Source organism: Mycteria americana, chromosome 9 (genome assembly GCF_035582795.1).
Source record: "Mycteria americana isolate JAX WOST 10 ecotype Jacksonville Zoo and Gardens chromosome 9, USCA_MyAme_1.0, whole genome shotgun sequence".
In the NCBI taxonomy this organism is placed as follows: Eukaryota; Metazoa; Chordata; class Aves; order Ciconiiformes; family Ciconiidae; genus Mycteria; species Mycteria americana.
In genome coordinates, this window is record NC_134373.1 from 18,887,147 (window position 1) to 18,902,457 (window position 15,311).

The window sequence follows — 15,311 nt, forward strand, 5'->3', positions numbered from 1 at the left end:
TGATTTGCCAAAAAAAAAAAAAAAAAAAAAAACCAAAAAACCCACAACAAAACCATCCCTGAAAAAGTACCTATTTTGCTAGCAGTTTTGCAAAAAGAAAATTAAACACCTGACTGAAGTCCCTTTAATAGATTTCAGAAGGGAGTGTACTTGACTTTGTGGCTTCATCATCAACCTTAACTTTGTTTTCAGGAATTTGAATGGGATTTAACTGTACAAATCCCACTCTAACCCATAGGAGTTCTGTAGCTAAAACCCAAATGGCTCTTAGAGAACATCTTGTCTTCTTTAATTAAAGACTTCTGGATTGATTTTCATAATTTATTGTTTTCGTAGTTGTTTTATGAAAAAGGCTGTTGCCATGTCACATGTAAATATGCGTATGATAAATTGTTAAACTACTATTATTCATTCCATCAGTCTGCAGCATACCATAGCCCAGCTTTGTGCTTTTGATAGTACAAAGTCATTACAAAGCTCATAGGTAAATGCCTATTAATAACTAATTAGTCATGACTGCACTTTTAGTCTCATTGTGGACAATGGCACAGGTTCCATTGACTTGAATAGGTGTAGGATTTGGTCCATTAAAATTATTAATATGTATCTTCTCATTTTCACCAGAGCATCAGTAGATTCGGCAATGTACTGTGTGCCCAGAGTATGCTTCATTTCACTAGTGCGCCTGCTTGGTGGCCTATTAAAGAGAGTAACCAGGCCATAAACAGGGGTTCTGCGTAAATACAGTAACAGAGTGTCCACAGATTTCCCCCCGGACCCGCGTTCCCCATGCCTCTAATAGCGTCTTCAGGCCATCCTCGGTGGAGGGGAATGTCCCTCCCCACAGAGCTGACCTGAGGGTGCCCGTTGGTGCCTGAGGGACCTCTCCCGGGGCTGGCATTTGTGCATGCTGGGGACATTTAAGGGAGCATGCTGCTCCCTTAAATTATTCCACCGAGGTTGTCCTCTTTCAGCCAGGACATTCTTGCTAGCCTTGCACACCTCACCTAGGCACCAGCCCAGGTCCAGTTACTGAATCCTGCCTCTCTGTTTCTGTTTCCATGATGGTGGGAATGGTGTACTTGCTTCCTCAGGCCTTTTCAGATGTTCCAGGAAAAAAGTGAAGCCCCCGGGAAAGGGTTAAATTAGTTAGATGCTTCATTGATTAAATAATCTGTGGCACGTTTACATATTTATACTCAAGGCATTTCTAAGTTTGCTCTTTCTCTCCAAAGAACAATAGCAAACACTGCTCTTCCAAGGTTAACAGTTTCCAGTCCATCACTTCTTTCACCACATCATTTCATCCTGCAGGTTTCCAGTTTGATGCCTGTTAAAGGTTTAAGAAGTTTAAATTGACCTTGACCTGCAAACATATGATTTACAGTAGATGATATTGTTCTAGAAAAACAAAACTTCTGTCCTGAAGCTAGACTGCATTTAATGATTTATATTACTTCTCCTGGGCCAGGTTCTGGTGTATTTACTAACACTGTATGTTATTTTAACTCCTCCAGAAGCCCCGCTGATTTTGGAGGCACTCTTCCAAGGTGAGGCAGATTCACGATATGAATAAATATACCAACATGTGGCCCACTAATATATTGTCATGATTTCAAAGATAAATTCTTTGATAATTTCTAACCTTGTCTTCAGGTCTGTTTGTAAAGTCCTTGCAAATTATTCAAATATATTTTAAAAACACACAGATAGTACCTGTTTTCTTTAAAAGAAATCCCTACTGGCAGTATCATGAGATACCTTGGAATATGCTACATATGTTTGTGCTGGAAGAAAAAAGTGCTCCTTCTACTTTGGAAATTGTGAAATACGTTCTAGTTGCAGACTTTAATGGGGCAGGTTTTAAATCACAGTGAATTAAACAACTAATTGTAAAATGGTGAAAGACTATCTTTCTGGTGTCCCTGCGAAGCTTAAAAGTTTGGAACAATGTGTGTTAAAGAGACAAGACTGGCACTGAAGTGTTCCTGGTATCATTGCTGCCTTTTGTCTTTTTTGGCACGCTCTTTAGGAAACAGCAGAGAAAGAAAAATATGAAATTGAACACAGCGAATTTAATTGTAAAACAAAGCCACCCACCTTGCTTTCAGGGTCAGGAAGTATAATCGCCTCCTTTTGACGCAAGAATAAGTTTAACAACATATGTTAAATGAACAATTATTTAAAATAAAAGGAAATGACCTTAAAAACAGCTGCAGTATCTCAGGCTATAGCCCCGACAGCAGTGCAGAAAAACAGCCCATTGTGGAACGAAGGCACACGCACAAACGAGAGCGCTCCCGCAACCCTACCCGTGCAAAGACAAAAGCAAAAAGCAATCGTTTCACAGAATACTGTAAAATATCTCGCCTATATTTGATCTCCCCAGCTTGTTCTGCCTCTGATTTTGTATTTATGTTTGTTTATTTTGGTCTTTTTTTTTTCCATTTTTTTCTTTTTTGGCTGCAAGACCTAATCCTAACACCCAAAGCCACTGTTTGCTGCACAATGGCACGATGACATTGGGTGTGTTCCAGTAAATTCTATTTTAATGGACGTCGCAAGCAGCGGAAACACCAGAGCAAGCACATCAGCACTAGATGCACACCTAAGAAGAATAAAAAGAAAAGAGCTTTTTGCAACAGAATAAATCCTTTTTTCTTGAAAGCGCCTGGAGTCACATGACCAAGCACGGAGCCTTTAGGACAGCGCAGAACCAGCCTGCAATGGGAAAGAAATTAAGCAGGTCTGCCTCCTCCTCGCACACGCTTTTTAGCCTGTCGACGCGTTGCCTGTCCGTATCCCTCACAGCGCATCTGTAGAGCCATTAAATTGGATAATCCCTCTGGCCTTTGATACATTTCTGGACATGATTATTTCATTACTCGCAGTATATCAGTAGGATCATAATAAAAAGGACTTCTGACAACCTGCCAAGAGTTTTGTGGCCTTGTAAACACAAAAGTGCTCTAATAAAATTTTATTAAGTGTTAAAAAGTCATAAAAAGTGAAATAACATAAACTACAAAATTTACTGTCCTCAGCAAATGCGGAAAATATCGTCCATAGTAAAATTAAATTAGCATGTAATAGACAGCGCGGCAGTGTGGAGTGGGTTTAAAAGAGGATCCGGGAAAAAAAAAACGGGGGGGGGGAGAAAGATTGCACTTGAACTACATATGGGTCACGGGGGGTTAGTTTATGGCGATCCTCGCGTTTTACGGGCGGGCCGGCGGGGATGCTCGGGCGGGCGGGCTGCGGGCGGGCCCGGGGCGCGGGGCGCGGGGCGCGGCGGGAGCGCGGCGGGGCGCGGGGCGGCCGCCAGGCGGCGCTGTGGGAGCGGGAATGCGGCGGGCCCCGCGCCGCGCCGCGACCCCCGGAGCAGCCCCGCGGGCCGCCGGGAGCGCTCCCCCACCCCAGAAATGAGCCATTTACAGGGATTTTGGCGTTTTCGTGCAAATCAAAAAAAAAAAAAAAAAAAATGGAGCGAGGAAAACAATGCGGGTAGAGCTGGGCTGGAAGGCGCCCGGCGGGGCAGGCAGCGGCGGAGCGGGCTCCCGGCGGCTTCGTCCGCGCCGCTCCCCGCCGCCGCACCGGCTCCGCGCCCCCGCGCCCGGGGCAGGGGCAGCGGCAGGGGCAGGGGCAAGGGCAGGGGGTCCCGCGCCGGGGGCGAGGCGGCAGAGAGTGCTCGCCCTCCGTGCCTCCGGGGGCCCGCCGCAGGAGCCAAGTAAGTTCAACCTTTCCATTGCCGTCGGTGCTGCGCAGGGAGAAGGCACGGCCGGGACAGGGACAGCGGCAGGGAGAGGGACGAGCACCGCCAGGCACGGCCGCGGCGGGGCGGGGGGACGCGGCGGGACGGGACGGGACGGGACGGGACGGGACGGGCTGCCGCCGCTCGCCGCGCTCCCCCCGCGCCGCGCCGCGCCGTGCCGTGCCGGCTGTCCGTGCGCCGGGGCGGGGGGACCGCTTGTATCCGGGCTGGCTTTGGCGCCGGCAGCGCCCTGCTGCTGGGGTTGGGCAGTGAGGAAGCGGATGAGGCGGCGATGCCAGGTTCGCGAGGCATCGCTCCCCCCTCGGGATGTCGGTCCTTTGGGGCTGCACCGGGATTTACCTGCGGCTGGCCGGGAAGGAAGCGACCGTGCTCCCGTCACATGGAGCCGCTTGGCAAAGCCGCCCGAAACTGAACGCGGGGCGGGGGTGGAGCGGGGAGGATAAAATAGTAATAAACCAAGGAACTTGCCTTCGGATTTGTGGGTAGAAAATATTTTAAGTTTCATTTTATTCAGGTGAAGAGGATAACTGACTCTCATGTGGCAAGGCTGATGTTCAAGGCCAACTACTGTACGAAAAATAGTGACTTGCTGCCTAAGCCTGGCTTGTCTTTGAGCCCGGGCTGGTGCACGCTGTAAAAGTGGACCAGAAGTGCAGCCGGCCCAGCCCCGACGGGGAGCAGGCAGTGAGAGATCTTTAGGCAAAAATTGGCTTAAAGACGTACAGTATATGAGCAGGAACAAAGAGCTTTGTTCTCACTCAGGGGAAAAAAATAACCATGAAGTTATTTTTAGTAGAAATTCTAACAACTCTGTAGGTAAACTGCACTTTAGTAATTTTGGATCTAGACAGTGTGTATTAAGGTAGGGTTAAAAAGAAAAACCATAAACAGGATTTTGCTTTATTTTGAGTCATATAAATTAATGGGAAAGTTGTGGGTATAGTGTAAAGCAGTGCCTGCTTTAGCTCGACTGTCTTAAATTAAGACTGGTTTCTAAAAATAGGTATTTCTGTTTGTACATAAAGTTGGCTAGACCTGTGTGCATATGCAGACCATACAGCCGTACAATGTATATTTATCTCACTGATTCAAAACTTGTAATGTTTTATATGCCCTTATGTTCATCACCTCTGATTAAAAGAATGAGGATATTACTGTGTAATTCATATATATATTTACTGACAAATTACAGAAATAAAATACATTTGAATAAATAGCAAAAAGCTTTGCTTTTCTTCCATCTCAGATTCTTATATAAATCTTCAATAATTTTACAGTAATGACTGCAATTAGTAATGCTCACAGAAAGAAGTTGTACCTTTTACGCCAAAGCAAATGACCGCATCACATTGTCTACCGTGTTTTAAAAAAATCTGAGCTCTGAACCATCTATGGAAATACACAAGTTTTCAATGAACACTAAATAACGATTTTCTTTGCCCTCTAATGACATTTTCAGTCTTCAGTCACCAGATATACTGTAAAGACTGCAAAAATGCAAACAGAAAGTGTAGAAGCAGTGTGATCAAAGCTTTGAACTTATATGAATTAAAAAGTCAGCGAAGCATTACAGAATTCCACATACATGTGGCTAAGGTGTGTGCGCGCCTACAGAACTTTGAAGAGTTTTTAAATGAAATGAAGGGGTTGGGGAGTTAGTTTGCATTACTGAAAGGCTCTTCAGGATCGATTCTAATATTTGTTGGATTTTGGGAATATTCCCAGGAAATCCCTCTTTATGCTATGGTGTGCGGAGCCACACCACCTTTATTTTTAAATACGTTCTTTAAAAACCTAACTCTGTCATCTGGTTGATCAGCTGTTTGCTATTTTGTGCTGCACTCTGCCTGAGCAAGTATGTGTACAGTATCACTGTGTGAACAATCCCACTTGCTCCGTGGGGTTTACGGACATGAATCAGGGTACGTGCTTATGTGTGCAGGATCCAGGTTTCAGTGGTGAGAGACACTTTTTTTTTTTTCCTAAATTTAGCGTTCTAATTTATGGCAGGTGGTTTTGAGTATGCAACATTACTTTGACAACAGAATTTTTATATCAGCCTAATGTGATGTAAAATTAAAAAAAAAAAAGATACTAAAGGCAACTATAGGTTATGTTTAAACGGACACAATAAAGGTCCGATGGGCAAATGTTTGACCCTGCACTGGGCAAGGCTGGAACTCATGTTGTTTACATCCAGCTTCAGCGCCGCGCCTTTCAATATCCGACATTGTGCCTTGCACCTCCAGCTGCGACAAGCGAACGCAGGAGTCCTGCCTAGGGAAGTTTGCAGTCTGCCTGTCAGAAGGGCCTCAAAGGGTGAGGAAGAAAAGCACAGTTACAGCAGACCACGATGCTTGCAGCAGGCAGGATGGATATTGTCTGGGCTCAGGGACTGGGGCTGCACATGCGTCGCTTCTTTTGCAGGGTTTCTTTAAGTGCTTGCAGAATTTAAAGGCACGCACCATCCAACAGAGGCCTAGCTTGCAATACATTAACCAGATCTTTCTGAGTTGATTAATGGCTTCGGGCTTTTGTTGTTGGATTTTTTTTTTTTTTACTGTAATACAGCTGGGTCCTATGCTACAGAAATAGATAATGGATGAAATCTTGGCTCTCCTGAAGTCAGTCACAAAACTCATTGACTTCATTGGAGCCACATTTTCATCGACTGCATTGTAATATTTTGCATCAGCCATATGGCGGAGATTTAAAATTGGCTTTAGAAGAAATAGAAATTAGCTCCTCTACAAATGATTTGCATGGGTTGCTATCTGGTTTTTTTCTCCAGGTAATATAATTGGCAACACTAAGTGTAAACTGCCAAAAAGACAAATAGCTGTACAACATTTTGATTTCCTGTAACTACAGCATAACTCAACTAAAATATTAACTTAAAATCAACAAGGTTGGATACATTACTGTATGTAAGACCACCAGGTCTGATCTGGACGACGCAAGGGCATGGGAAGACATTCAAAGGCACAACTGGCTATTTACAGTTCGTGACACTCTTTAGGGCCATGGAGATGTGAAATTGTACGTCAATGATGCTTTAACACAAGAGGCAGTTAGTTAAGCAGGAGAGACAGTATTAATTCACAGCCCTCGCTTTTGCACATTTAGTGTTATTGAATTGTGCTTCCCCTTGATATTTTAAACAGATGCATCATAATGGACTTCTTAAAATCTGATTTAAACCGTAACACCAAGAAGAACAATTTTGTTAAAAATGGAGGGGGGAAAGAAACTGCTGGACTCCCAGACACTCCCACAGTCGTCTTTTCACAGACAGTTTTTTCTGATCCATTAGCCTGCCAGACAAGGATGGCACCTATCCAGTGTCAATATTATATTTTCAACATTTGGATGGCGTTTTGAGCAATATTTCTCATCCCTTGAGAATGTATACTTTATAAATACAATATTATCTGCAATTCAGAGCTAGATTATGGTAGGATGTGACTGTATAATGCAAAAGATATTTAAATAACTCTGTGTATGGACTCACTTACTGTAGAATAAAACTTCTTCCTTTCAGTTATTTTAATTCACAGTGAAAATGACTTAAGCATAGCATCAAACACACTTTTCTTCTGGAACAGGGAGGATCCAGACATGATTTTGAAGGAATAACTCCATATGTAGACAAGATCTGTTGCTACTGTTTAGCAGCATAATCTGCACTCTGCATATCTTAAAGTGGAAAGCCACACTAGTATCTTTGGGACCTAATATCCTCATTGGACTAAACTCTTCACTGTGTATTTTCCAGTAATATCCCACTGACAGTGCCAGATGCTGACAGAACTCCACATTGGAAATAATTATGAAAATGAGTGGATCCACATCCATAGCAAGTAGCGAACATTCTTAGAGAAAGAACTTGTTCTGAAATTCCCATCTCTATTTTAAATCCTTCTCTTTCTCGTCAAAGGGAAAATGGGCAATATTTGAACTGAGCCCAAATAAATGTCTTTTTACTTATTGTTCTTTAAGTAAAAGCAACATAGCTGGTTTGTATAGTCTTGTGTAGCGGAGGAGGAACCACACCCAGGCATGGTAGTTATATCACAGGCTTAGGCTGGTGTGGATTTGCACGGCTGAACTATATGCCCTGAAATTTGTGTTTACAACGAAAAAACCTGACCTATCTTTGACTACAGCAGCATTGCTTAGGACTCTTTTAATATATACCAGATACAGCCCATTAAACTGGAACAAATATAATCCTGAAAATACTAGCTTCACATTTTCCTGGTTGTAGGTAATTTTCCATACTCATAATCTGCTGTTTTGAAAGAATGTCCTTATTTCCTGACTTTGAAGTACAGAGCAGTGTTTTTGTCTCATGCTTAGCTTCCCCTCCTTCCCTTCAGTTTGTGGCTCATGATACTTTGTGTCTTGGGTCCTGTATTTACCCGCCTTCAATACAATGTTATCAGCTGCTGCGTGATTCTCATCCGCAAGTCACTGCCGGTGGATATCAAACTTGTAGTTCTGGTAGGACAGTAAAGCCCAGGTCGCGCAGCCTGAGTGAAGAGGGAGCCCGACACCCACCTGGCTACAGCGCTAAAGAAAAAAAGAAATCGGAGATTTTCATAATGAAAAGCCGGGTAAGAAAATTCATGGCTTTCAAGCTGCCAGAAGTGTTTTACCACGGGCCTGAAGGAGAGACACATCAGTGTGCCTGGCTGACTCCTGGCTTGTGAGCAGAGCTGCGAGAGTGCCTGCTGGGGCAGCCTGGCTTCCCCAGCCCCTCCGCTGCCCCAGCGGTGCCCCAGCGCGCAGGCAGGCAGCCAGGGCACAGGCAGCCCGACTGCGCCAGTTCTTTCTGGCAGAGAACCGGGCCTTACGTTTCCAGCCTTTGTCGCTGCAAAAATAACCTTGCAAATACGACGCCTGAGTAAACTAAGGAGCTGGCAGGAAGCTTGGAATAATGGTTCTGAGAAGTGTGAATTGTGCCCATCAAATGCGATGCCTTAGAGGCCTGATAACAATGCGTTCAGTGCAAGACAATATTAACTATTAAATGGCAAGCCCTGTCAACACAAATGACCGGCTGAACTGCTTATCCTGCTGGTGGAGTCCATCCATGTGCAGAGGAAATGCAAACTTATCAGGCCTTGCGCATTCCCGGGGAAAGGGCACATCGCAGTTTGGTACCAGGACATCTCATTCCTGTCACTCTGCTCCCTGGTGTTGCATTGGGGACTTTGCTGAATCAGCACAGACTCGGTGTGCCCTGTGAGGGAGGTGAATGGGGAATAAGCAGAAGGAATACAGGTGGATCTAGGATTTCTGTCTTTCACTGAAGAATCTGGCTTATGCCCACATCAGAATAAAGCAATACAGGATGATGTGGAGTGCTATGGGAAGAAGGAGACTGACATGTTTAGGAGGGTAGAAATTTTGATGATTAGCAAGAGAGATAAAAAATAAGATGGCGAGTGACAGATACCTGCTTTGGCCTTATCCTAGTATGGGTAATGGTGAGACCATTAGTCCCATTTTTTTTCTAACAGCAGCTGCAATATTTTGTCAGTGGAGAGTTTTGTCTGGGAAGGGAATTTTCTTGCACAAACCATACAGCCAGTTACATCAGGGTACCTGGCAATCTAAGACAGAATGAAGCTGAATGTATGACGTCCTGGTCGTTCTGGACAGTAAAGCCTCTTCTTGTGTCACTGTTCCTGTAGCAGATGAGCTAAAGAGCTCCTTCTGAAGAGCTGTAACTTTTGGACCCTGGGAGCGAGGTCTCAGGATGGATCCAGCCACATGGGCTGGAGCCCCTCTGCCACCCTGCAGTTCTGCCTCGCTCGGGGCTCTTCAGCAGCACCCACTGAAACACACACCCACCCCTGCTGCAAGGTTAACACATTCAGTCCATTAACCAGTGAAGCGTCTTGGTTGCCTCAGAGCTCACGTGACTGCGGTGTGAGCAAAGCTAGCAGAATTTTGAAAACAAATCGGAAGGCACACCCCTTCTGGTATATACTTACACCAAAACTTTGTGAGTAAACTGTCATCCATTCTCTGCTTACTAGTGTTTAGAGCATGCTGCATGTGAAAGCCAGAGCCGTCAGAGCAGGAAGAACAGCTGAAATATCTCTAATGACATCCAGTGCCAGAAAGTGCTTTGAACTTGTATAGCTGCTACTTCTTTTCTATGATTTCCAAGTGCAGAAGAATAAAAAAAAGAAATATCAATGTTAAAAGCATCAGTCAGTCTATTTAATTGGACAATAGTTCTCTGTGTCATTTCTTCTTATGATGATATGAAGTGAAGAGGGGAAAGCAGAAAATTTTCTTGATGGTTATAAACATGCATTATTTACTTCTGAGACCAAAAAAACCCCCTACATAGTATTTGCCAAAGGCTGACATATTTAGTTATTCCAAAAAGTGCATTTTTACCTAGTTATGTATGACTCTTGATGGTGAGTCTGACTGTGATGTGGATCACTGAGGGCCTCTAAAGTGCCACCACCATTTTTCATCATCATCCATCCATCCATCAGTGACACTGTCACTTCAAAATCTAACAAAAGTTTGCTGATTTTAATTTATTCCTATTCCTATCGGATCCTGTTATCCCCATACAAGACAGGGCCAGAAATACCATGGACTCAGCCTTAATGAACTCACTCCTCAGACCTTGCTAGTACACTGGGACTGCAAGTTGCCATGCCCCTTTTAGGAAGGCCAGTGTAGTCCTTGGTGATCTGCTTGGCCAGTTTTGCCAGCCAGTGTAAGAAAATACCAGTTTGGATGAGTTTTAACTTTCTCAGCTCTGGGGTGTGATGTAAGGACTGGGAGCAGGATCGAGCCCCAGGGCTGGCAGAGCCCATTCTGAGCTGAGTGCTCTGACCATTGCACGCAAGCTCCTCCTGAAGTGACGGCAACAAATGCTGACACAAGATACCCTGCAATTGATGCGGACTGTGAACACGTAATGCTGCGCTCGCTCTCCAATATATTGCGTCTGGACCTTGTAACAATCGTGACATTCACTCCACGACTATCATTTAATGTGTGTTTTATTGTGCATTTTAGATCATTACTTACTCCATGGGAAATGGCAAGACTATCTGCCAAAGGCCAGATTCTACTTTCTTGACTTAAATAAGCAGGTTCTTCGGTTGACTGCAGTAGGAAAGGTACTCCTCAGCATGAGCAGAGCCAGGAGAACATGAAACCCTGGTCCTGCACTTAGTTCTGCAAGCTCCAGTGAACACAGTGAGGCTGTGCATGGCCACTGGTTCCCATCGAAGGGCTGGGGTAGATATCAGTACGTGTCGGCGTGTGTTGTAGCTGAAATAGTAAGATTTACATACTATTTCATGATTTTTACTATTTTACTGTTTCAAAGCACTGAAAATACTTTGAGAATTTTTTCTGGTACTGTCCCCCATTTCCCATTTCTTGTATACACAAGTGCTAGTTTATAACACTCTGTATCAGCTAATAAATTGGAAATCAAGGGCATATCTGCAAGAACATTTAACAGCATAGTAGGTGGAAAAGAACTACAAATCTCACCTGTTACTCTGCTCAGTGACCCAGAGAAGAGAAAGAAAATAGAAAGAAAACTGCTGACAGTTGTATACCCACATAAAAATACTAAAATACAAAGCTGCTTACAAGTGTTTTGTAATAAAATCCTGTCCTGATAATGGTTTTTCTTTTAATTTTGAGCTTATATGTGACTTTAATGTATCCAAACCACTTTCATTCACCGCTAAAGACATATTTCCTCTTGTGATTACACCTAGGTACAACAAAATTAAAGCCTTCTGAAATATTATTGCCTGAAAAAGGGAACTGTTGATACACTTTAAGTATAGCCCCATGACTGACATCTCTAGCATGTTGAAATAAATGCACAAATAAAGTTAATCACTACATGGTTTGAGCAGTGAAGAAATTGCCATAACTTTTCTATACGACTACATTACAATGTTTGGATAAATTGCCTGATGTAGGTCAGTAAAGTGGGAGCAATTCATTTTTGTCTGTCTTAAAAAGGGCTCAGAAAAACATGATTCCTCATCAAACATCCACTGAAAGGACAACTCACTGTAATACACTGAGGTAAAAAAAGCGTTCAGGAGGGGAACATGCTGCTTTAGCTAGTGGGTCCTAGGTGTCCTTGACAGCCAATGAAGAGTCACATAAAGTTTACATTAATTGATTTTATTGTTAATCTGCTTGAAATTTTGTCAGCCAAAAGGAAAGAAAACCTGAAAGGCACACCATCACCCACTTTATATAGTGTTTAGCTGTACAAAAATGCTGTTCTTCCAGATATCTGACCACCAGCAAGCTGCAGAATGCTTTTACAAGTTTTACACACACTTTTCTTCAGTCTAGAGCCACACAGACTGCCCATATTTTTTTACATTGCTACCTCTAACGTTTATATTTCACCACTATGGGCTACAACGTCACGTTACTCTGGTGCTGAGCCCACCCAGCCCTAACACCTCCCTCCATGATGCGTTTTCTCCCAACAGTGCTGGGGATGGCCTGTAACATAAAAAAGCTTTCTCAGTACGGGAAGACACAGGAGATTTTGGTGCAAAACTACACAAAAAAGTCTTTACTATTGGCATGTGTTTATTGTTGCCATGCCAATAGTATTGCCATGCCAATTACTATTGTCAGGGTATGTTTTGTTAGCAAAGAGGGGAAACTACAATGTAAAGGAAATCTCTACTCAGAGGAGACTTTGGTAGTTTCATTAACTTCTTTTCTGGATGACTGGTCTTAGAAGTGGTGTGATTACTGGGCTAAATTCTACCTGATTACCACTTTAACCTTACTCCTCTCCACATATTGCTGTCAATAATATGTCCAAATAGTCAGTAGAGTAGGATGTTAGTTGTGTTCTGGAACTAAATATTATCTGCTTATAAAAGATTTCAGTGATATGGCATTGCTAACCAGAGGTGGGCAAAATGCTTCGGTCAAGTATTTTATTTATCAGAATTATGCATAAACAAAGATATTCTTTTAAATTCCCCAAATGAAATAAAACTTTTTTGTCTTTAGGTGAAACGTCTTTTCTTTTTTGTCTTTAGATTCAATCCTAGAAGATCAATCAAGACACTTCTAATTGTGCAGCATTTCTGAATACCTAATACCAATTTCAGTGAGTTGGCAGTGTATAGCTAGAGTCAAATTTGCTTCTGCTAATTGTCGAGAATTGAGGTGGTGCTTATTTCTTCAATAGCATTTCGGTTTCTGAGTGTTTGATTTGGAGGGAGCCTGTGTCACTCCGGCCTGCTGATGAAGCTGTTCCGCTGTGTTACCCTAGTGTCAAAACAGGTTAATGCAGTGTAGCCCATGGCCATCCTTGCTGCAAGAGTAACATTTTTAAATGAAAGGTCCTGACAAAGAGAGGGGGGGGAATTCCTATCATAGAAAGGAGCTTTTCTTTGCTCACTCCCATTAAGTTGCCCAGCTCATTGAGGACAGACGTTCACTGCATGCACACATCTGGCCCAGCCTCTCTTCGTGTAACATCATTCATCACGACCTGTCATGTTAGCCATGCTGCCCGCATTCCCCCAGCACACCACAGAAAACTTTCCTCTCTCAGCACCTTACATTTCACTCCCTCGTAGGCATGCTTTGTTCATTCTAACAACAAAATGGTGCCATTCAGGAGCTGTAGCAACGTACTTGGTAGTTACACAGCACACTCCTCCGGTCACTGAGAGGTCTGCGAGCGCATGATCGTGCTAGGGTTGCTGCAGTGTCATGCACTGCTCCAAAAAAAGTGTGAACTAATATTTTCATGATGCTTTTTGTGCCTGTGATTTCAAGAATGCTTTGTAAATACTCGTTCTCTCCATGTACATGCTAGGTGAAGCCAGTCCAGAGAATGACAAACCAAGGCAAAGTATGGCCTTGCCTTTACATGGCAATCGGCAGTGAAACTCAGTTTCTTCCTTTTAATCCATTGCGCTCGAGTCTGATAACTTCCAAAAATGCTGATCTCCCCATCCTAGTGATTAAATATTAAACTTCTTATTTGGTGTATGTTAGTAAAAAATATAAGGAACCTGGAAGGAATGAATGAATCTGAAAACTAATAAAATGAGGAAAATGTTGGTTATTTATTGATTGGTAGGGCAACATGCTGGGAAGTATTAAGTCTCTGTGGAATATGAGAGTAAAAAACATAATTATACTTGTCTCGTTGCTGCTATATAGTTGCTGTGAAACCTGGTAGTCCAAACCACTATTTCTGCTCTTTGAACATAATTTCAGATTTTTCCACTTCATTCTTCAGCCCTGCCAGCAAAGTAGGCCAGTCCATTGCAAGTTTATGACTACTGAGACCAGAATCATGCAGATGGAGGTGTCCTGCTGCCTGTGAAAAGGGAGGCTACAAGGGCAATGCCTCCCAGGTACGACCTCCATGGAGGGAGCACAGACAGGAGCATCAGGCAACCCATGCCATTGATAAGCTGGGCCACTCCTCAAAGGCTGATATTTTAACTTTTATTTTTATTGCATGTTCATCTGCTGAGTACCTGTCCTAGGTTGTTTATAACAGGCTTCCATCGCTATACTTAGCTCATGAGGATGAGCTTATCTGTGAGGATGAGGGGAGAAGCTCCTTATTTGTGTACTTTAATGCACACTTCAATCAGTTCATGGGTAGGTAGATAAGGCAAATGTGAGGTACTTGCAGTCTTCTAATCCCTTTTACCCCATTGTGGTTCTTGGTTTTTTGTTTGTTTGTTTTCTTCTATTTCCACTCCTCTCTTTTTTCAATTTCATCTTCTCCAACTGCCCCTCAAAGCCTGCTTTTTGCCTCTTTGTCTTATCCAGCACCCTTGCCCCTGCTGCTTTTTCTGCTGTCTGCCCTAGATGACTACATTAGACTGTCATTCTCCAAAAACAAAAGCACGTTATTTTTTCCTCTTAATTTTCTCCGGCACATCCCATCTGTCTCCTCAGTCATCTCGACTCTCTTATCTTGTCAGGCTCAAAACCTTGGCACCATCATTAGGTATTTGCTTTCTTTTGCCAGTATCTATTCCACTACTCAGTACTATAGATAACCTTTCCCTAGTACATCTGTTTTCATCTCTTTCTATACATCTTCTCTCTGTCCAAACTATGGAGTGACTCAACTCTATGCAAGCAGCAGCCTTTTCTTCACATGGCTCTATTTATATTTGTTTAAATGAGATTCACCTCAAATAGTCATTCAAAAGTTAGGCATGTAGACAGATAGACCAGTAGGTCTGCCTAACCGATCAACCTGTGCTCCCAAAGCAGGAGACCACGGTACAAGAATACGGCCTTGTTTTGGAGAGTGGTAGCTGCACACACTTAAGCTTTGTGAGAGGCAATGAAATTGCATGCAAAATCTGGGCCAGTATTCCAGCCGTGGTTTTGACCTGCACCCTGGTTTAATAGGCAAAATGGTTACTGTTCGGAGTGATTTTTATCAGCTGCTCATCACTGGAGAAGTGTCCCACAGGTACACACTGCAGCTAGGTCCTTATGATAGTACAGT

General features: G+C 43.3%; 2 long non-coding RNA genes across 3 annotated transcripts in view; both read left to right on the forward strand.

Annotated features, from left to right (window-relative positions):
- The window catches only part of LOC142414318 (uncharacterized), a 185,106-nt gene extending 182,144 nt beyond the window's left edge, over nucleotides 1-2,962 (forward strand). For both annotated transcript variants that reach the window (XR_012777017.1, XR_012777018.1), the window contains exon 4: nucleotides 2,471-2,962. This is a non-coding gene — a long non-coding RNA (uncharacterized LOC142414318). The remainder of the gene's footprint in view (nucleotides 1-2,470) is intronic.
- Nucleotides 2,963-9,759: 6,797 nt separating this feature from the next.
- On the forward strand, nucleotides 9,760-14,109 carry LOC142414821 (uncharacterized). The gene is made up of 3 exons (XR_012777221.1): nucleotides 9,760-9,785; nucleotides 12,856-12,926; nucleotides 14,073-14,109. It is a non-coding gene; the product is annotated as an uncharacterized LOC142414821 (long non-coding RNA).
- The last annotated feature ends 1,202 nt before the right edge of the window (nucleotides 14,110-15,311 follow it).